The following is a 21,036-nucleotide window of genomic DNA, read 5'->3' on the forward strand; positions in this document are numbered from 1 at the left end:
TCTCTGTTGCCTGAAATTCCAGTGTAAGATGCCACAAAGCATCCGTTGCTGGGGATTCTAGAGAGTTACAGTAAGCCTGTGAAACGTAGTCAGGGCCCTGTGACTCCTCCCCGTGAGTCTATCACAGGCCCTGTATGTGGGACCACGGGGAGACCTACGGAGGGTGGAGAACTCCAGGTCCAACTTCCACCTGATGCCTCCATGGCTCTTTCCACCTGCCCTGACCTGCTTGGAGGCCTAGAAAAGGGGGGCCTTTTCCTTAGGCTGCTGAGGTGGGGGTGGTCTGCAGCCCTGAGTCATGTCCTCCCCTGCACCACCCTGGCCAGCTCCAGGCCTACCTTCCATGCCCCCCACGAGCTTCTCAGACGTGACACTCTGGCGGTCCCGGCCCTGGAGCCTCTTGAAATTTCTCCTTCGGAGCTGGGCAACAATCCAGGCACTCAGCAGGCTCACGAGAGGGCAGAGGCAGGAGGATGGCCAGAGGAAGGTGGGGGTCTGGTGAGATCAGTGACCCCTTTCCTTGGCAGAACTCCCTCCTTTGCCCACCTCCTAGGTCGGCTCATTCAATTGGCTCAAATTTTGAAGCTCCCTGGTGGGGGCTGGGGTGGGGGTCGGGTGGGGGTGGGGAGGGAGCTTAGGGTATCGTCTAAGATGCCAGCACCGCCTCTGCTGCTTCCACCACTCGGGTCCCTTCCCAGCCAGAGACTAAGACCAGAGTGCTTGTGCCAGAGACCGGACCCGCTCTGCCATGCAGCTGGTGGGCTCACACACAGCCATGCCAGAGGCGAAGTCTCAAGCCTTTGCCCAGCTAGTTCTCAACTGGTTCTCAAGCAGGGTTTGCCTTGGACAGTTTCCCAGGCCCAGGCTCCTTCAAATAACTGTGAAATAGATTCCTTGTGGCTCTTGACCAACCTGGGCCCTGGAGGGACCCCAGGAGAACAGGAAGGCAAATTTCCTTGCAGCTGATTTATCTGCAGGTCAGACACTGCTCATGTCCCCTCCTGCTTTGATGTGTTCCGTCATGTGCCCAAAGAAACAGTACTGTACATGGTCAGCTGTCATAGATGAAACCACCCCACTGCCACCCCTTAGATTACGCATTTCACCCAACACCACCCTGTGCATCACTTTTACCAAGGGGGAAGCAGCAGAGAGTCCCGATGGTGACCCCAGAGCCAAATCCACTGCCTTCGAAATAGTCCCACATGATGGAGGGAGCACAGGCTGGCAGGCCCTTGGTGCTGAGCTGTCTGGGCTGCGGGCAGGGGTCTCCTGGGGAAGTAGAGGAAGCTAGAGTCCTGGGGAGTGCTGGGCCAGAATCACTGAGGAGGTTAGGGTGGCAGAAAGGGTAGGGTGGGGGGCCTCTGGGTAGCAGATGGGTGAGAGCTGCTTACCCCTGTCATAATACCAGGAATGTGGTGTTTGCCTAGTGGGGTAACAAGTGGGGTCAGAAACGAACCTCACCTCTCTCTCCCTCACATGCACATATGTACACGCACACACACACACACACACACACACACACACAGCCCTTCCCTCGTCACTGCTGTGGAATGAGGATATCCTCACTGCACTGGGCCTTCCCGATATCCCACCCACCCCAGGCTCAGCCCGGCCGATGGGAGCCTTCCTCCCTAGGTCTCTCTGAGTCTCAGTCTTGCCCCCACTTGGGTACCTCCTGGGGTTGTGCAGAAGGGGACCTACACAGCCACATGCGGCCACCGTGGTGCCCGGAACCAAAGTTCCCAAGGGCAGAACCATGGCTCACTGACTCTTTGGAGTCTACTGCCGAGCCGCCCCTGAACCAGGCCCATGGCTGAGGCGGGATGAGACACCCGACTCCAGGCCCCTCCAAGCACCCCCTGGCCACTCACCCGAATGCCAGAAGAAGACACTGGGCTGCAGGGCACTGGGGTTCAAGTTGGTGAGAGCCACTAGGACATCCCGTAGGGAAGTGTTTCTGATCTCTGCGATTTCTTCCTCAGAGAACAGCCTGCAGGAGGGAGAGGCGGGGAGCTGCTGCATTGGGAGAGAGATGCCTGTTCTGGCCCGAGGACCCAGATGAGGAAAGAGACCCAGAGGGGCTGAGGAAGTGGGGAGGCCAGCTGGGACTCAAGGGCCCGTGGGGCTGCTGACATTACACGCAGAGGGCCTGGGGCCCAGGCCAAGGTAAGTCTGAGGAAGGGACCCAGGCAGGCCTTACCCATTGCTGGTGTTCTCAAACCAGTAGCGGTCGCCGTCCCGCAGCCTCATAAACTGGTTGAGGACAATAGCGCTAAAGAGGGGCCCGGGGTCCCCATGGCTCTCCAGGAGCCCCCCAGGGAGCAGCTCCAACCGGGACAGGTCCCGGTTGTACAGGGCAGCTGTGGATTCCAGCACCTGGGGCCAAGAAGGGACAAGAGTGAGTGCAAGGACCCGGCACCCACCCTGGGGCAAGGGTAGTTCGCAGGGATCAGCCCCAGGGAGGATAATAATAAATGACAGTGACGATCCCTCACTTATTATGCCCCTGGCACCGCTCTGAGTGCTTTACACAAGTTAACTCATTTATGGGAACTCGCTCACAGATTCAGCTGCCTCTTGTAGAAAGTTGGAATAAAACAGGCAGCCAGTTCCCTATGTGGCTTGTTCTCAAAAAGATATGAAAGTTGAGGGTCAAAATCACTACAAAAATTGGAAAGGTTGAATGATGTGTAGAAAAGGTTTCTGTTCTTTTTTTTTTTTTTTTTTTAAAGATTTTATTTATTTATTCGACAGAGAGAGAGACAGCCAGCGAGAGAGGGAACACAAGCAGGGGGAGTGGGAGAGGAAGAAGCAGGCTCCCAGCGGAGGAGCCTGACGTGGGGCTCGATCCCAGAACTCTGGGATCACGCCCTGAGCCGAAGGCAGACACTCAACGACTGAGGCACCCAGGCGCCCCGAAAAGGTTTCTATTCTTGAGAGCTAAAAAAGTTTGTATAAATCAAATCCCTGCATACACATTGCCTTTTGGAGACAGACTTCAACCTTCTATGAGCAGCATTTTCTACCTGACCTTGACTTTAGTTCTTTTCTCTGCAATGTAAACAAACATTTGCTCAGCTTAAATTCCAGCGAGGCCCAGGGGAGCTAAAGACTTGCTACTTTTGGTGCGCCTGGTGATTCCTACCTTTCTATTGACTGTATAAAGTTTATACGCCCCACGTGCATATTGCCTCTTCATCGGCCTTTCACTTCTCCACTTTCCAACAATCTTCTAAACAGGAAGGACGAAAGCAGTAAAACCAGCGTGCAATCGTAGAAACGCCACTATGCCAAGATGGTAAGGCCACCAAAACTGGTCTGTTGGCTGGCAGGCAATGCCACGTGGCCCAGGCGACAGCTCAGGGAGTAACAGTTGACTCCCCAAAGGCAGCCCGAGTGTCAGTGTATAAAAAAGTACAGCTTGTTCCTGGGTTGAGGACCTTCCACACCTGCTCAGATGGCTGTTGGGAAGAGTAAACGAGGTAATGCTTATTAAGTGCCTGGCGTGCAAGACATGCTCAACAAACATTTGCTGGATCTGCAGAGTCACAAGGTCTACTGCCAAATCCTGCTGGTCTGGTAACTTCCATCCTCGTAGATGATATTGGGAAAAACCATGTGGGCGAGTCCCATCCCTCTCACCAAGGACTTGTCTCTAGTGTTTGTGCCTCACTGCCTTCCTTCCATGTCTTGGGCCAATGTGCCTTGGCCCTCCCACCCTGCCCTCTGCGTCCCAACCCCTCCTTATGGTGTGGTTGCTCTGGGAGAGTGCAGGGTTGATGTCCTGCCATCTGGTAATCGGAGGCAGACCCAGTGCTTCCCTGGCCTTGGTATAAGAGGGCAGGCCCAGATCCCAGCCCCTCTGCACACAGCCAGCCGGGTGGTCTGTACGGGAAAACTTCAGGGGTCCTGGCCAGAAATCTGGGGATGAAATAGCAGAGAATCTGAGGGAGCACCGGGCCACCACAGCTCCACTAGCCCAGGACCCAGTCTCCAACCAGCCCCAGGGGGGCCAGAATCACACAGAGGGAACCATGGTCAACAGGTGTCTGAGCAGTGAGAGAGTGCAGGCTCCCAGCCCTGGTCACTCCTCCTGGCCTGACACTGGAGCTCCAGCAGAATCCCCACCCAGGTGACAGCAGTACCCAGCCTGCAGGGACAGCCTCAGCGTCACCTAGCACATCCTCCACCATGACATGGTCCTCTCGCTCAGCGATCTGGGAGGCCATGCCCAGCAGCAGCGCGTCCACATCTTCAGCTCTTCGTAGATTTGGATGCTTTGGGAATGGGGAGAGAAGACGGGGTTGGAGGTTGAGCAGACAGGCTCTCCCCACACCACAGTCCATGCCCTGGAACCACCCAGTGCTGATGCTCCCTCTGAAACCAGCAGGCCATTCCTCCTCCATAGGTTGATTCCCCACTCGGGGTGAATGATGTCCCCATCCGAAGCTCATGCTGCTGAGAGCAGGTCTCCACAACACACAAGGGATCTAAAACTTTACTTCTATTTTAGGAGACTTGACAGCATGATTGACAAAGGCACTAGAACATCTAGGTCTGGGTCCTTGCTCTGTTAGTGAACAGCTGTGTGACCATGGGCAACTCACAGGACCTCTCTGAAGAGAGATGTGTATATATATATATATATATACACACACACACACACACACACACATATATATACACACACACATATATATACATATACACACACACATATATATATATAACATATATATGTAAGTTAAAACATTTTTAAAGGATTTTTCATTGTTCTTTCTAAATTACTTATCTGTGGATAAGTCCATTGCTATGATTTCTTGGCTATTATTAGGCATATCCAAAAATTGTTTCAGAGTAAGAAAATCTAACCTATGAATTGTTTTTTCGTAAATATTTTATTTATTTATTTGACAGAGAGAGTGTGAGTATGAGCAGGGGGACGGGGCAGAGGGAGAGGGACAGGGAGAAGCAGACTCCCTGCTAAGCAGAGAGCCTGATGCGGGCTCAATCCTAGAACCTTGGGATCATGACCTGAGCCCAAGGCAGCTGCTTACCTGCCTGAGCCACCCAGGCGCCCCTAACCTATGAATTGTTTTTAAATTATAATGCAATTGTAAAAAATAAACTGACATGTTTTGTTCCATATACATTTAATTAAATTTTTTTTTTTTACTTTAAAATTCCCTTTTCATTATTTTGGAGTCAAAATGTTTCTTCAGCTCTCACACTTCTTTTATTATAATTCCCCGCAAGACCTGGCTCCTCTGCTTACAGCTAAAAATGCCCCCAGTGCAGTGTCAAGACCTAAGGTTCAGACCAGCGGGCTTCGTGACTCATCCTCAGCCTCGATTAGCCTGTGTTTAATTGGGGAGTTAATATATACACCAGCTGTGGGAAAGTGGACATAAAGTGCTTAAAAATCACAATGATGTCTTTTTTAACAATTGTTCTTCCCCCTCCAAATTCACTGTTCCCTGGGGAAATTAGCACACTTCAGACTGATAATCCTTTCCTGAGGGCTCCTGAGGACAGATTTTTCTCAAATGACATCCCCACTCCTCCCAATACACAAACCTTTGCACTTTGCCCTCACCTCATGTAGCCGCCAGGAGGCACCTGGTAGAGAAGAATTGCTCAGAAGCGGCCAGGAACTCTGGGGAGATGCTGGGGTCCAGGAAAGGGCTGTGTCCTGGGGGAAGGGGAGAAGAGGGAGGATAGTAACACTTAGCCCTTAAACCACCCAGCCTCCTCCCCCCTCCCCCCCCCCCACACACCCCTTCTCCCTGCCCCAAAAAACTCCTGCTAGCTTTCCCATTCTCCTTCCCCATCCCCTCACCTGCATACTTGGGGGGTGTTTTCTGCAGGAAGCTGGGCAGCCACTCATACAGAACGATGTTCTGAGGGTCAAGAGAGGGCAAAAGGGAGGCAAGGGCTGGAGCAGCCACGCTGGGAGGGGTCTGAGCCCAAGGAAGGCTTAGGTGGGAGATGAGGGCCAGGCAGGGGCAGTCACGAGGGGGGCAACTGCAACAGGACAGGTGCGGAGGCCTGTGCCCCACTAGGAACATGGGATGGGAGTGGGCTAATGACTAATAACCACAGCCCAGTCTCGTGTATAATAGCCCTTCGCCTGCTCCTCATCTTCGGGGTCCATTCCTAGCCGCTAGCTCCAGTTCTGGGGAGCAGTGTCCTCCTGGAAAAGGGCGTTTCCGGGGGCTGCTTGTGCGACGATGGAGGGCTCTGCGGGGCAGCGGCGTCTCCCGCGCAGCAGCCTGGGGGAGGGGGGAGGAAGGCGGGGAGGGAGGACGGAGAGAGGCCGAGTGACGGACCTGGTAGGTGGCGGTGACCCTCTCGCGCGCCTGCTGGAACAGCTCCTCGTCCCCCCATTGCGGGTGCTCGCGGGCCAGCCGCTGCGCGCACAGGTTGTGGTAGCGGCCCCACAGCAGGCCCGGCGCCTGCAGGAAGGGGTCGCGGTTCCCTCGCTCCGCCGCGAAGGCTGGACGCGACGCGGGGCCGCAGGGGAGGAGCTGGGCGGCGGCGCGACCGCGGGCAGCGCAACTTTGCCGTCCGCAGCCCGCCCCGCGCCCCGGCCGCCGCAGCCCGCCCCGCGCCGCCGCCCCGCCGTTCAGCCCCCGGGGCCGCGCTGTTCGGTGGCGGGGTCGGCCGCCGTCCCCATGAGCGGGGGGCTTTGTGCGTCGCGGGGAAGGCGGGGTCGGGCCCCGACGCCAGCTGCCCGCGGGAGAAGCTCCGCAGCGCGTCGCTGCACGAGGGCGAGGAGCCATAGATGGCGCTGCCGTCCAGCCGGCCCGTCACCTCGTTGGTCTGCGGGGGCACCAGGAGGGTGAGCCGAGGTGAGCCCGGGGTCGGGTAGCGGAGGCGGGTGTCGGTGGGCGAGGGGGTGGGAGTCTCTCCCCGCCCGGCCTGGCCCAGAACCCGGGACCCCGCCCGTCTCGTCTCACCAGGTCCCGGGGATTACTGGGGCTCTGTCCGGTCTCGGGGTCCCAGCAGCTCCTCTGGAAGGGGAGGACCACGTTCCCGCGCCGGTCAGGGTCGAACACCGGGTCCCCGGGCGGGATGTGGATGTTGAGAAACTCGGCTGGGCAGCCCGGGGTCTCCAGGCTCACCAGGTCCGAGAGCACGTGGTAGCCTGTCCACAACGGGGGAGGGCGTGCAAGGACCAGCTAAGGACCACTCTCCCTTCAGCATCAGGTATCTGGACTCCCCCACTCCCTTTGAAGCTTCAAAAGATGACTCAGCCACTTTTGGCAAGTCCAAGTCTTGACCTCCTCCACCTTTCCCAGTGCTTTGTTACACCCTGGTCCAAACTGCTTTCGTTGCCGGTTTGGTCCTCTCCTTGGTAACTGGGAGGTGCCGGGTCAGTGTGCCTGGGCAGTCAGGCTGGGAACACCTGCTTCAACATGCAGCTGGGAGCAGCCTGCCCAGAGAAACTGCCAGTCTCACTGCAACACCGGACACTGGGAATCAAATGTAGGCACCTTGGGTGGCCAGCAGGAGCCCAACATTCCTGTTGGGAGCCAACAACCCACAGTCACTGGGGTCAGACCACCCACCCTAGCACCCCCATTTTGACACCCCGGCCTCCAGCGCTCTTGTCAAAATCAGAACCCTGGCCTGAGACTGTCCCAGGAGTCACAGGGACCATGAGTGAAAACAGGGTCCACCAAGAGCCCCTGCCAGATTATTGTCAGGCTCCAGCCTCTACCTGTAGTCCCATCGGCAGCTCAGTGTGGGGCAAATTTATGCCTCCCCCACTCAGACTTTCTCCCTCTACTTTTCCTTCTCCAGAAAAAGAAATACAAGACATAGCTTTCTTGACTTAAGAAAAATCCTTTTAGGCCCCAGACATCTTGTGATTTATGACTACTCGCTCAAAGCACATTCTTGAGTTATCTTTGCAGGATTTAAACTTCTTTGAATATTCAGATATCAGATCGATTAAAGGCAGACAATTGATGCCAACCCTTGCTGGCCCTTGTGACTTCCATCAATTAAGACCTGGACTCCGTCATTCTATGATGACTTTAGCCTAAATTCTAGGCTGAATTCTCCATTGCACAAGTGCCTTCGTGAATCCATACAGACCCTTAGCTTAAAACTTCCCCAGTTTTGTTATTCGGGAACAGACTGCTTTGGGAAATATCCTCCATGTTTTCCCTTACTTGTTCCAAGTAAAACTCTCTAATCTTGGCTTTCTTGTGTCTTTTGACTAAATACCCACCAAGAGGCAAATCCAGTTTTGGGTAAGAATACCCCATCCCATTGCCTGCCCCTTCATCTCTCACCCACATCTCTAAGACCCACCATCACTTCTCTCCCTCACTTCCTGACTCCCCCCTCAGACATAGAGGTGTCCAGCTGACCCTACTGGCCTCCCTCCCCCAGAGGTTGAGGCCCTCACCAAAGAAGACTCCCAGCACTGTTCGCTTTTGCAGGGAGGCCTGCCCTGCAGGGCCCCTCGTGGCAGTGTTGCTAAGGTCTCTGGGGTTGGGCAGCTAGGGTTCTCCCAAGGGCTGGTACACACCATCTGCATAGCTGGCTGGAACTAGGCGCTGGAGCCGAGAGCCTGGGGTAGGAGGGGTAGGAACAAAGATAAATCCTCAGTGGGGCTCCCTTACCTCCCCTCTCCCAGGCTTCCATCCATACCACAGATCCTAAAACCTTAAGAATGCATGAGCCTCCGCTGGTACCTGCCAGCCCTTGCCCCTTCGGGTAACCCTGCCCCTAGGCCTGTTTCCACTTGGCCCTCACCTACCTTTGCTGCCCCATCTGTGCTCCATGAGGTTGTGCCACCCATCAAATCGCTGCACCTCCCGGGAAATGGGGTTCTGAATTCCTGTGTGAGAACAGAGGGAAGGGGCAGCTGGGCAAGTCCAGGCATGAGAGGACAGGCAAGCCTGCAGGATATGCGTCTTGGTAGCCTGGCAAGGGGAGCAGCAGAAGGTGGAAACCCAGCACAGTGTGGAAGGTAGGCGGCGGAGGGAGAGAACCAAGGACAAAGTGATATCCAAACTCGAGCTCATTCTTCTAGCTGCTCAGTGGGGGAAACATGGCAGGGAGCCCTGAAGCAGTGGAGACAGGGGCAGTGCTGACAAATAACCTCAGAGAACAAGACAAAGCTGGAGAACAGTGGCGATGTGGAGGGGCATGCAGGAGCCTTCTAGTGCCCTCACCCCTCAGCTCCCTAGGGACAGGGCAGGACAGAAACCAGTCCCAGCCCTAAGATATACGGAGCAAGAGCCAGCCACTGCCCCAAAGCCAACCACTCTTCCACTCAGGAAAGGAGAGGTCATTCTGTGACCACTCCCTGGGTACGGGCAGTGTGGAGAGGGGCTTGGCCCTCTCCTGCTGAGCAGAGCCGCCCCCCCACCCAGGGCAAGTGTGTGGGCCCTGGGGCTGTGGCTCTGCCGCCTGTTGCTATTCTGGTCTCTTTTCCAGTTTCTGGGGGTGGGATCAGGGACTTCCTGGTCAAGGGAGAACCTTGCCTCCTCCTCCTTTGAGGAATCATGTTCCTCATGTAATTCCTCTTATTGACCCTATTATACTTTCCAAAAACTAGGATCTGGGAGGGAGCACTCAGTTGTTGAGGGAAGAACTCAGGCAGTGAGGGAAGAGGGAAAGGTTCAGAATCAGAGATGGAATGGAGGTCCTTCTGGTCAGCAGATCAGGTGACCAGTCAGATTCCATCTTCCAACTTACTCAAAAGTGCCCTGTGCCACATGGTATTTCAGATCCTTAGCCTGAGGCAGGTTAACCCCTAAAGGCAGAGCCTGAGGGAAGGATTTGAGCCACGTGGCTAACTGGGAGGTGGCCCAGGATGTGCTGGAGGAAGTGGGGAAGTAAGGCAGGGGCATCAATATGGGACTTGTCACGGAGTGAGTTACTGCTGAGGGCAACTGGGGCTCACTCCTGTTGGTGGCCTCTCGAAGAATGTATGGGCACACCTCAGAATTGCCTATTGAGCAGGGAGGAAGCCAGGGAATCTATCCACCAACTGGCTGAATGTTGCACTAGGGGCAGTAAGTGTCTTCCAGCCCTCAGGTGGAGAAGGAAGGAGAGGCAAGCAGGTACTGGAGGTAGGAAACTGTCAGGGTACGTAGAAACTGCCCGCCAGCTGCGGGTGAGCACAAGGTGGGCTGAGAGGATGTGGCACATGATATCTTCTTCAGGAACCCCACTAAGAGTTCCCACCCAACATTTCCGGTTCTTGGTTGGCCACAGTGTTCAGCTTCCTCTCTTCTCTTGCCACCTAGAAGTCCCCTAGGGTCAGGAACTGTTTCCACTCATAGCTGTATCCTCCATACCTAGCATGATGTGTGCGTCAAATCAGTGTCCAGTTAGGATTTACCAAATGAACAGATACCGCCATATTTGTTTCAGCTTCTCCACGGATTCTTTACTTCAACTGTTCTCCAAAGAGTGCCCTGCCCGTAAGATGGCAGTTTCCCTGCTGCCACTGACGGAGGCCAGGGCTGGCAAGGAATCCATTCCATGTCCCCACATTAACAACTTTTAACCCTCGCTCTGGATGCTGAGGCAGGAGGCCTCTGTGGCTGAACCGAGTCATTGCTCTGCTTCCTGCAAACTCCTGGCAGGAAGCAACCCTTTACTTTATGTGCCTTGGTAGGGTAAGGAGGCATCCTCACTTACACACCACACGACAGCTCTCGTGCTGGCCATCATACAAGTCTTAGAGCTGGTTGGCTCTCTCTGGGTTTCCAAAGATGAGCAGACTCACTGCTGCCCAGATGTCTGGCTGGTGCCTGGTCCTCAGGTAGGTTCATTCACCAGCTTTGTAGTGATGTAGAAAGAAGGCTCTTCTGTCAGCTTAGGATAAACTTAATCCTCTAAGCAGCGACTGAGCAAAAATTTCCATACAGGCAGGGTTTAGGGGCGGCCACCTGGTTCAAAGGGGGATCAGGGGACTTTTATAGAGCCACCTTAATACGGCAAGAACCTCAATATCACGTGGGTGGTTTGTTAATTTGGGGTGGCTTAATGGAGGGGTCAGTAGATTACAGGAAGCTAAAGGACGCCATCACTTGCCCCCTAGTCCTTATGAACAAGATACACTATGATAGAATTGGGTGAATGTGACGGGTGAGGGGCAGAGCAAAGCCAGAGAAGGAGACCTGGATGTTTAGCCACCAAAAATTCATCTGACCTCTGCTAGTTTTGTTTTTAATAATGTGAGTGTTTTGTAGGCAAACTGGGTTATATCTCTGTCAGAAAGAACAACCATCACTCTCGAGCTTGGATGAGTATCTTCTGTTTTGAGTCTTACAGTTTTCGATAAATCCCCTGGAGCAGTCCCTGCCATCCAGATCCTGACCTCCTCAGCTTCTGGCACTGGAGAGCCGCCTCCATCTGTCTAGCTGTGAAACCCTGTTTACCACATCATTAACTGATCAGCAGAGATTGCGGAATTTGTAAATCTCAGTGTTTCTCTGAATGAAAACAGACATTGTGCCAGAAATTCATTGTCAAAGAGGAACATCTAAAATTGGTAATTAGCAACTAAAAAAGAGGCCAGAGTGCCCATCTTAAACCAAGACTCTTCCTCACAGGATGGATGCGACTGGGTGAAGTAGTGAACAGAATTCTTTTCTATTAATAATATTTTTTATTATATTATGTTAGTCACCATACGGTACATCCCTAGTTTTTGATGTAAAGTTCCACGATTCATCACTTGCGTATAACACCCAGTGCACCATGCAATATGTGCCCTCCTTACTACCCATCACCAGCCTATCCCATTCCCCCAGCCCGCTCCCCTCTGAAGCCCTCAGTTTGTTTCCCACAGTCTATAGTCTCTCATGGTTCATTCCCCCTTCTGTTTACCCCCGCTTTCTTCTTCCCTTCTTCTCCTACTGATCTTCCTATTTCTTACGTTCCATAGATGAGAGAAACCATATGATAGTTGCCTTTCTCTGCTTGACTTATTTCGCTTAGCATTATCTCCTCCAGTCCCGTCCATGTTGCAGCAAATGTTGAGAAATCGTTCTTTCTGATGGCTGAGTAATATTCCATTGTATATATGGACCACAGCTTCTTAATCCAGTCATCTGTTGAAGGGCATCTCGGCTCCTTCCACGATTTAGCTATTGTGGACATTGCTGCTATGAACATTGGGGTGCATATGGCCCTTCTCTTCACTACGTCTGTATCTTTGGGGTAAATACGCAGTAGTGCAATTGCTGGATCAAAGGGTAGCTCCATTTTTAACTTTTTAAGGGACCTCCACACTGATTTCCAAAGTGCCTGTATCAACTTGCATTGCCGCCAACAGTGTAAGAGGGATCCCCTTTCTCCACATCCTCTCCAACAATTGTTGTTTCTTGCTTTGTCAGTTTTTGCCATTCTAACTGGCATAAGGTGGTATCTCAGTGTGGTTTTGATTTGAATTTCCCTGATGGCTAATGATTTTGAACATTTTTTCATGTGTCTATTAGCCATTTGTATGTCCTCATTGGAAAAGTGTCTATTCATATCATCTGCCCATTTTTTGATTTGATTATTTGTTTCCCGTGTATTGAGTTTGAGCAGTTCTTTGTAGATCTTGGATACTAGTCTTTGATCTGGAGTGTCATTTGCAAATACCTTCTCCCATTCTGTGGGCTGCCTCTTAGTTGTTTTGTTTTTTTTTTTTTTTTTTGACTGTTTCCTTGGCTGTGCAGAAGCTTTTTATCTTGAAAAAAATATTATTAATTAAAAAAAAGAAAAAAAAAGTAAAGATGAAGAACGTAGGTTCGAAGGAGAGCAGTATGTAATCTGTACAGAGCTGTTATGGCCAAAATGATTCAGAAGAGCCTTTAATTTAGATGTGAAGGTTTCTATTTAAATGTTGCTTGTGATTCTGAAAAAAGAATATGGTATGGAAAAGTATGGATTAACATACGATTTTGTTGTTTACTGAAAACGAAAACTTTTTGCTGAGAAGTTATTATTTAATAAATATTTAATCTGTGTTTTATCTTACAAAAAAAAAGAATTCTTTTCTACTTCTATATGTGCATTTGGAAGTGGAATCATGTCCTTTCACAAAGACCTGGGTTTTAAAACACAAAAGATGTTATGTCTTTGTGGGATTGGAAACATGTAAGTCTTCCTATGGTGAGGGGCTGAGTCAGTGGCAGATATGAGGTGTCCTGTGGGTTGATTTATTTTTTGCTAACCTCTAAACAGCCAACACGCAGATGCCTTTTTTCACACAGCTCAGTCCCCGAAAGTCCTCAAGAGTGTTTTGTGACCTGAAAACTGGCCGTTTCTAACTATTCCTTGCAATAGTGCCAGTCTTTGAATTTCGGTGTTGATGACTACGAACTACATCATACCACTTACGTGTCCCTTTTTGAAAGAAAATTATCGTAGCTCAAACATAAACCTTACAATTTCAAATATCCTCAGAGCGGTTACCCAGGAAACCATGCCATGTATAGAACAATTCCAACTTCAAATACTCCATCCCTTTGTCTCCATAAATCACTGAAACATCTCAGAAATCCCAACATTCCAAATCCAGATAGTAAACCTTAAAATAAGCCAGTAAACATTAGAATAACTGTATTCAAATGTCACATCAGACCAACAATGGAGTCTATGATTTATTGTAAATCATGTGTGCGTTAGCCCGTCCTCTTTATTTATTACTGCTGTGTTTACTTCATGTATCTGGGCTTTGTTTTTTGAGTCATAAAGCTCATCAACATCTCACTGCTCTAAATACCTGTTCAATTGTGACTACGAATTGCATAGGAGTTGGTGCTGATGTGCTAAGCATGACAGAATTTCCGAGTCTGTTTGTACATAGTTTAAATTGAAGAAGGTTTCAATATGATTTAATTATAAGGCATTATATTAGTGTCAAAATGAGTGCAAAGGACAGAAGAGAAAGTGTTCTAGGGTACCTTTATGGAAGGAATACATGTGTGTTAAAGAAGAAATGACACCGAGCTTGATAGATAACACTGCTACTCACATGGCAGTTGACTTGGCTCTTCATATTCTAGCTAAAGACATTCAGTGAACAGTCAGCCCTGTTACCTCAAGAGCTGCAGGGATGGCATTTCTTAAAGCAGTGCCATCCAGCTGCCTCAGTTTCCCAGGTGACAATGAGTGGTTGGAGTGTATTTGTCCACGTTCCGCTCTGTGCACATCCACACAGCATCGCCTCTGCTCTCCCCTCTCCACTTGCTCCCCACACCCCCTGCCATTTCATCTCCTTGACCCAATCCCCTCTCCTCTCTCCTCAGAATCCTCCAACAACTTCCCATTGCCGAAGAAAATGGTTTGCGCTCCTTAGGCTGGTGAGCTCGAAACTGCTACCCAACATCCATTCTTCCTTCATGTCTTAGGACACTGATTTTATTCCAGGAAGAAATGCCCCGTTAGAAAAGAGCACTGACCAGCCTCCCTTGCAGCCAGGGGTGGTCTCAGAGCTGTATGTGGAATCCCTGGGGCTTCCTTAAGAAAACTCTCGTAGGGGAGCTAACTCACCTGAAGAGGCATGGCCTGTCATCCTTTTGCTTCTCCTTCTCAGGATCAGACCTACAACATGGACAAGATGGTGGGGGCGCCTACTGCCAACAGATAGCCTCAAGGGTGGAGAATCAGAAAAGTAGATGGAGCCTGGGTCCCTGAAGCTGTCATACCAGTTCTAGAGAGCCGACCTCCTGACTTCTTATCCATGAGAATATACTGAAGCTACAGAATTTGGATCTCTGTCACAGTGGCTGACCCAATTGCTAATGGATACGGTTGGCATTGAAGGGTCTCCATACTTGGCTCCCATCTTCCCTTCCAGCTTTTGTGTCACTTATTTCTCAGTCCTGCCTCAAGATAATACCAAACAGACAATTATCTTGGACTCCTGCCCAGATTTGCCAGCTTGCCACTTCCGGTGACTTTCTACTTCCTCCCAGATGGTCTACGATCAAGCCTGATTGCTCCTTCCACCCAGCCTTTTAACACGATTTAGGGCAGGATCTCTGACAGCAGACTCTCTGGTTCTACCTCTTACTATTATCCTTGAGGTCTTCTTGAGCAACTTATGGGGCAATGGAAGTGTCAGACTCTTTACAAGGAAAGAAATCATACTAATTAGGAGAGTAGACAGTGGTCTGAACTCAGAAACCCAGACAAGGGTTGATAAACCCATTTCCATGAGGCCCTGGAACTATGCTTGAAAAAAATTTTAGGAGACCTACTCCATTTCTCTGCTTGAGTTCCCTTTCCACAAAGTGGAGACTGATGGTTTATTAAGATTTGGAAACGATAGGAGAAACAAAGGGCACTTTTTAAGGTTCAAAAATGTTTGTTTCAGCCCAACAGCATACGTGGTTATGAATGCCTTAAAAACCATCCAGGAACTGGTAAGAGAACCTAAACTCGAATGTTTTCATGGAAGTTAGCCTGTAATTTTCCTGTTAACATGGATAGTTTATTCACTCCGGCCTGTGCTGAAATAGTCACGCCCACCTTTGTGTATGTTGCCAGGATCCGGCTTATTGCACTTTTAAGTCCCCAGGCTTGTTTTCTCCATTTGCTCTAATACGAGAACAGATAAACAAGGGGGCAGTGATACGTTTTTCATTTGGTGGATTTTAAAAAGCTTTCTAATGATCTTCAGAGTATATGCACCAGGAATCAGGACAGGTGGACAGGCCCTGTTCAGGGCTGGGAGGTGGGGAGCTCCCTCTGGGCACCTGGCGGGTCACGCCCTTGCTCCATTCCTGGACACGGTACGGTGATGGAGCGCTTAGCTGCGCTGGGCTTGTCAGCTTCCTTCCGGGCACGTGGACCTTTATTTTAAAGATGTGATACTTTGAAGATATTATCTCGGTCACCAGGAAGAGAAAGCTCTTTCACAAACAATATGATTGGAGCGACTCCTCCCAGAGCCCCTGGTCAAGAAGTCAGGCTGTAGCTGCTAACCGTAGTCTGTCTGAGCTCCCACCTGCTAAGAAAACCCCTTCTCAAAGAGACAAAAGCTGCTTTAAAGGAAAATGAGGCTATGGGTGAATCAGCACTCTAGGTGAATGGCTACAGCCTCTATTTCCTACGAAAAATGAAGGAAAAGCAGGAATTCAGTTGGATAATTCATAGGTGAAGGAGATTAAGAGGTCGCTTGTGATGAGCGCTGAATAATGTAAACTGTTGATATTGTACCCCTGAAACTAATATGACACTACATGGTAACTACGCTTGAATAAGAATTATTTTTTAAGATTTCATTTATTTATTTGTCAGAGAGAGAGAGAGCGAGCACAAGCAGGGGGAGTGGCATGCAGAGGGAGAAGCAGGCTCCCCTCTGAGCGAGGAGCCCGGTGCGAGACTCGATCCCAGGACTCCGGGATCAAGCCCTGAGCCAAAGGCAGACGCTTAACCAATGGAGCCACCCAGGCATCCCGAACTTTTTTTTCTTAAAGTGCCTCACTAACACAATGATGAGGTTATATTTTAAAATTGGATGAAAACATGAGGCAAACTTTTAGTGATGTCGCTTGAAGTTGTGGCCGATTTGTCATTTTGCTCTTATTCTTCATAATCTCTACCGGCCGATTGACAAAACCTCTTTATTCACAACAGGATTCAGTCTCTCTCTACCTCTCTTTCTCTTTGTTTTTATCCCTCTTTTTAATCTGTTAGGTCCTAATTTAGGGCTTTAGGTGTAAGTTTATAAATCTTTGGGAACGATCTCGGTCATTGAAGTTCGTGCCACGTTCAGAAGCACCATTAGCCTATTTAACAGGCGGGAAGCATGAACGTCAGGTTTGCTGAGCCGCCGTAAGTCAGAAATCAAGTCCGTGTTGGAGATTTCAAGTGCACTGACTGTTTTCATTGAGCCAAGTTTTTTATCGTGGATCCTCTGAGAACAGGTGGCCATTTGTGAATTCAAAGGTGTTTACTAATTTGTCTGCTTGCTTTTCTCTCCCTCATAAATAACGATATAAATACGTAGTCACACTCGTGAAAATCAAGCACTCGCGTGCTTTACTTAATCACATGGAAGCCCTTTCACCATTAAAAGCAAACGATCTACCGTCTGTGTTTGTCTCATCTGCTTCCTAACACCCAAATGAGGTAACAGGTTCATAGCGCAAAAAAATTAAATAACTTTACCCATAAAATTAAAGAGACCTAGAAAGTTAGCGACGGGTAGTTGAGAGATTTCAACACATTTCTTGAAAATGGCAAACACAGGAAATGTGTGGACCCACAGAGAGAAAGAAGCCGCTGCCCACTTTACCCTAAGAGATTGCTGCTGGGACATGGGGGCTGGACTGGTTGTCGGGATTCCAGAGGCTTCGGTCTGTGAACCGGCAGGTCTGGTGGAGATGGGGAGTAAGGAATGGAGCCAGACACAGTGGAAGTGAGGAATGTTTACACAACTGCTCCTGAGAGTCCCTATCTCCCATGTGCAGAATCCCCCTCGAAATCTGGGGACCCTTCTCTGAAAAATCTGCAGGTACTGGGAGGGGTGTGTTCTCATGAGTGGTTGTCGGTGCTTTTCAAATACAACCTCCGATTCTGGCCTCTGCAGAGTGTGCAACTTGCCAGTTGGCCTAAACCTACTCAGTTGTGTCATTAGGTCCTGACACCCCAATTAGAATAATGCACAGTGGGCTTCGCTGTAAGGGACTGCACCAGACTCCTCTAACACTGCTTCAGGTCCTCTGGGCCTCAACTGTTTCTTGGTCCAGCCACTGCTTCAGTGGCCACTTGACAGGCTCCAACTGCCTTTTTGCAGATGCAATTCAGTAACGTCTGTGGAGCCAGTCCTTACTGGCTTGGGAGGATTAAAACAGCCGTTATTTTAAAATTAAGTTATATAAACTTACAACTAAATAAATTATATAAGAAACAAAGGCAGTGAATATTCAAAACTCATTACTTTTTACCTATTTTGCTACATTTTACTATTATTTATACTCTGGAGTATATTCTATTGTATCTGTATGATGCCTATTGTACCCGTTATGGTGAACATACCATACAAGACACCGTTTTTCCGCATCTATATTGAAATCAGCAGTGGTGAGAATTCACACCATGGAAATGGAGAGCCAGTCGTCAAACATTTAGGACCACCGCACTGGTGCCATCAGCCAGCACATGCCTCACACCTGCCCAGCACACCTTTTACTTCCGCCCTGGGGCTTAATGAGCGGACTGAGTTGGGACACTAGGAGACCATGCTTGGAGCCCGCCACGTGCCACCTGAAAGTGCTGGTACATGAGCACCTTGTGGAGTTACTGCTCTTTGGCAAACGGGAGATGGGAGCTGGTGGACAAACCTTTGCCCCCGTCTTCCCCCGGACAGCCTGTCTTACTTCCACCCCATCTGAGAACATAGTCCTGTTGTTAGGACTGAGCAACCAGCGTACTCAGTGGCAGCCGGCATCATCCTGTCTCCTAGTACCAGCTCCCCCTCCTTAACCCCATTTCCTTATTCCTCTGCTCTGGGATTGAACTCTTTGATAAAAATAGCATGTTGCCTCTGGCTCTGCCTTCTAGGGAGGTCAAGGTAAGGTGAGTCCTAATAAGGAAAGTCAGTGGGGGGGGGGTACTGGGAAGACAGGGGATGGTGCTAGATCCAAGGCCAGAAGCAGCAGGGCTGTCATAACCCCCAGTTGAAGAGACGAGGGCAGGGAGCAGTCAGCAAAAGCTGGAGGGTGAGTCATTTTGAAAAGATCTGAGACCTTCTGCTGATGAGCACAGACAACCCGAAACAACATGCGGGGAGGAAGACAGGAAAGTAAACGCACAGACCACACTCTGTTCTCTCGGTCTCGTCTCTTACCAGCGTGGGTCCACACTCTGTTCTCTCTGTCTCGTCTCTTACCAGCGTGCCTCGTTGACCAAACACAACTGGGAGGGCAGAGATCAGGAGGGATCGGGACAGGGTGGCAGGAAGGGCAAATGGAAAGTGTTCCTCACAATATCCTGGAGCAACGTCTGTCTATGAGCAGTCACAGCACTCAGGTGCACTTTCCACCCAGGAGAGCGTCTGGACGTAATATTGACCAGCTGTCTCGACAGCAAACAGACAGCAAATCAGCTGTGTGTGTGTGTGCGTGTGTGTGTGTGTGTGCGTGCGCGCACGTGCGTGTGTGTGTGCGTGTGTGTGTGAGAGAGAGAGAGAGAGAGAGAAACCAAAACAAAGAAAAAACTGATTCTGAAAGAAACAAAGACAGGAACTTGAGAACAAACTTATTATACATCTATGTAATAGGAATAGGGTGTTATGAGTAAAAGGAACAATCAGATAAACACGAAAGAGTTTTTAGAAATTAAAAAATGATTATGGAAGTAAAAATTTCAATAGATGAAGTAGAAGATAAATGGAGAAAAGTTTTCCAGATCCTAGGGCAAAGCCTTAGAAAATATGAGTCCATAGATAAGAGTCACAGAAGTTTCATCCAAAATAGTAACCCAGGAAGAGAGAAAAAAAAAATTGAAGAACATATCAGCCATAGCAACATTTTTTCTAGATACATCTCCTATGGGAATAGAAACAAAAGCAAAAAAGGGGGGGGATAAACAGAAGGGGGAATGAACCATGACAGTCTGTGGACTCTGGGAAAGAAACTGAGGGCTTGGGGGTGGGGGGATGGGATAGACCGGTGATGGGTAGTAAGGAGGGCACGTATTGCATGGTGCACTGGGTGTTATACGCAACTAATGAATCATCGAGCCTTACATCGGAAACCGGGGATGTACTGTATGGTGACTAACATAATATAATAAAAAATATTATTAAAAAAATAAAAAATAAATAAACTGTTGGGACTACAGCAAAATAAAAAGCTTTTGCACAATGAGGGAACCACCAACAAAACAAAGAACCTACTGAATGAGAGAAGATATTTTCAAGTGATATATCTGCTAATAGGCTAATCTGGCCAAAATATGTGAAGAACTTCTACAACTCAACACCAAACAAACAAACAAACAAACAAACTACTAATCCAATGGAAAAAACTAGGCAGACGCCCTGAATCGATGTTTTTCCAAAGACATACACCCAGATGCCCAACAGACACACGAGAAGATGCTCAACATCACTGATCAGCAGAGAAACGCAAATGAAAATCACAGTGAGACGTCATGTTACACCCGTCAGAATGTCTGAAATAAAAAAGGCAAGAAATAAAAAGTGCTGGTAAAGATATGGAGAGAATCGAATCCTCGTGCACCGTTGGTGGGAATGTACATTGGGGCAGCCACTGCGGAAAACAGTATGGAGTTTCCTCAAAAAATTAAAAATAGAATTCCCAAAGGATCCAGTAATTCCACTAGTAGGTATTTACCCAGAGAACACAGAAATACTAACTTGAAAAGACATATACACCCTGTGTTTACTGCAACATTATTTACAATAGCCAAGATTCGGAAGCAGCCTGTGTCCGTCAATAGATGAACGGGTAAGGAAGATGTCTCACACACACACACACACACACACACACACACACACACACACATTACACGACCATAAAAAGGATGAGGTTGTACAGTTTGAGACAACATGGCTGGACCTAGAGGGTATTACGCTAAGTGAGTAAGTCAGACTGAGTATGACAAATGCCGTATGATCTCACTCATACGGGGACTCTGAAACAACAAATGAATAAACAAACAAAAAACAAAACCAGACCTACAAACACAGAGAACAAACTGATAATTGCCAGAGGGGAAGGCTTTGGGAGGTTGGGCAAAATGGGTGAAGGACATAGAGGCTACAGTGATGGCATGACCAAGTCACAGGAATAAAAGACACAGCATACAGATATCATCAATGATACTGTCAGAGTGATGTATGGTGACAGATGGCAGCCACACTGTGGTGAACTTAGCACCATGTATAATCTTGTTGAATCACTACAGTGCACACCTGAAACTAATGTGACATTGTGTGTCACCTATACTCAATTTTTTAAAATATGTTCAGTTAGCCACCACATGTGACATCCTTAGTTTTTGATGTAGTGTTCAATGATTCATTAGTTATGT

General features: G+C 49.4%; 1 long non-coding RNA gene and 1 pseudogene across 2 annotated transcripts in view; both read right to left on the minus strand.

Annotated features, from left to right (window-relative positions):
• LOC125282079 (dual oxidase 1-like) overlaps positions 1-8,328 on the minus strand; it is a 34,818-nt pseudogene extending 26,490 nt beyond the window's left edge.
• A 217-nt stretch (positions 8,329-8,545) lies between these two features.
• LOC130543888 (uncharacterized) overlaps positions 8,546-21,036 on the minus strand; it is a 310,572-nt gene continuing 298,081 nt past the window's right edge. For both annotated transcript variants that reach the window (XR_008959623.1, XR_008959625.1), the window contains 2 exons: positions 8,777-8,857; positions 8,546-8,587 (listed from right to left, as the gene is read on the minus strand). This is a non-coding gene — a long non-coding RNA (uncharacterized LOC130543888). The remainder of the gene's footprint in view (positions 8,588-8,776; positions 8,858-21,036) is intronic.

The sequence above is a fragment of the Ursus arctos genome, unplaced genomic scaffold (assembly GCF_023065955.2).
Source record: "Ursus arctos isolate Adak ecotype North America unplaced genomic scaffold, UrsArc2.0 scaffold_16, whole genome shotgun sequence".
Classification (NCBI taxonomy): Eukaryota; Metazoa; Chordata; class Mammalia; order Carnivora; family Ursidae; genus Ursus; species Ursus arctos.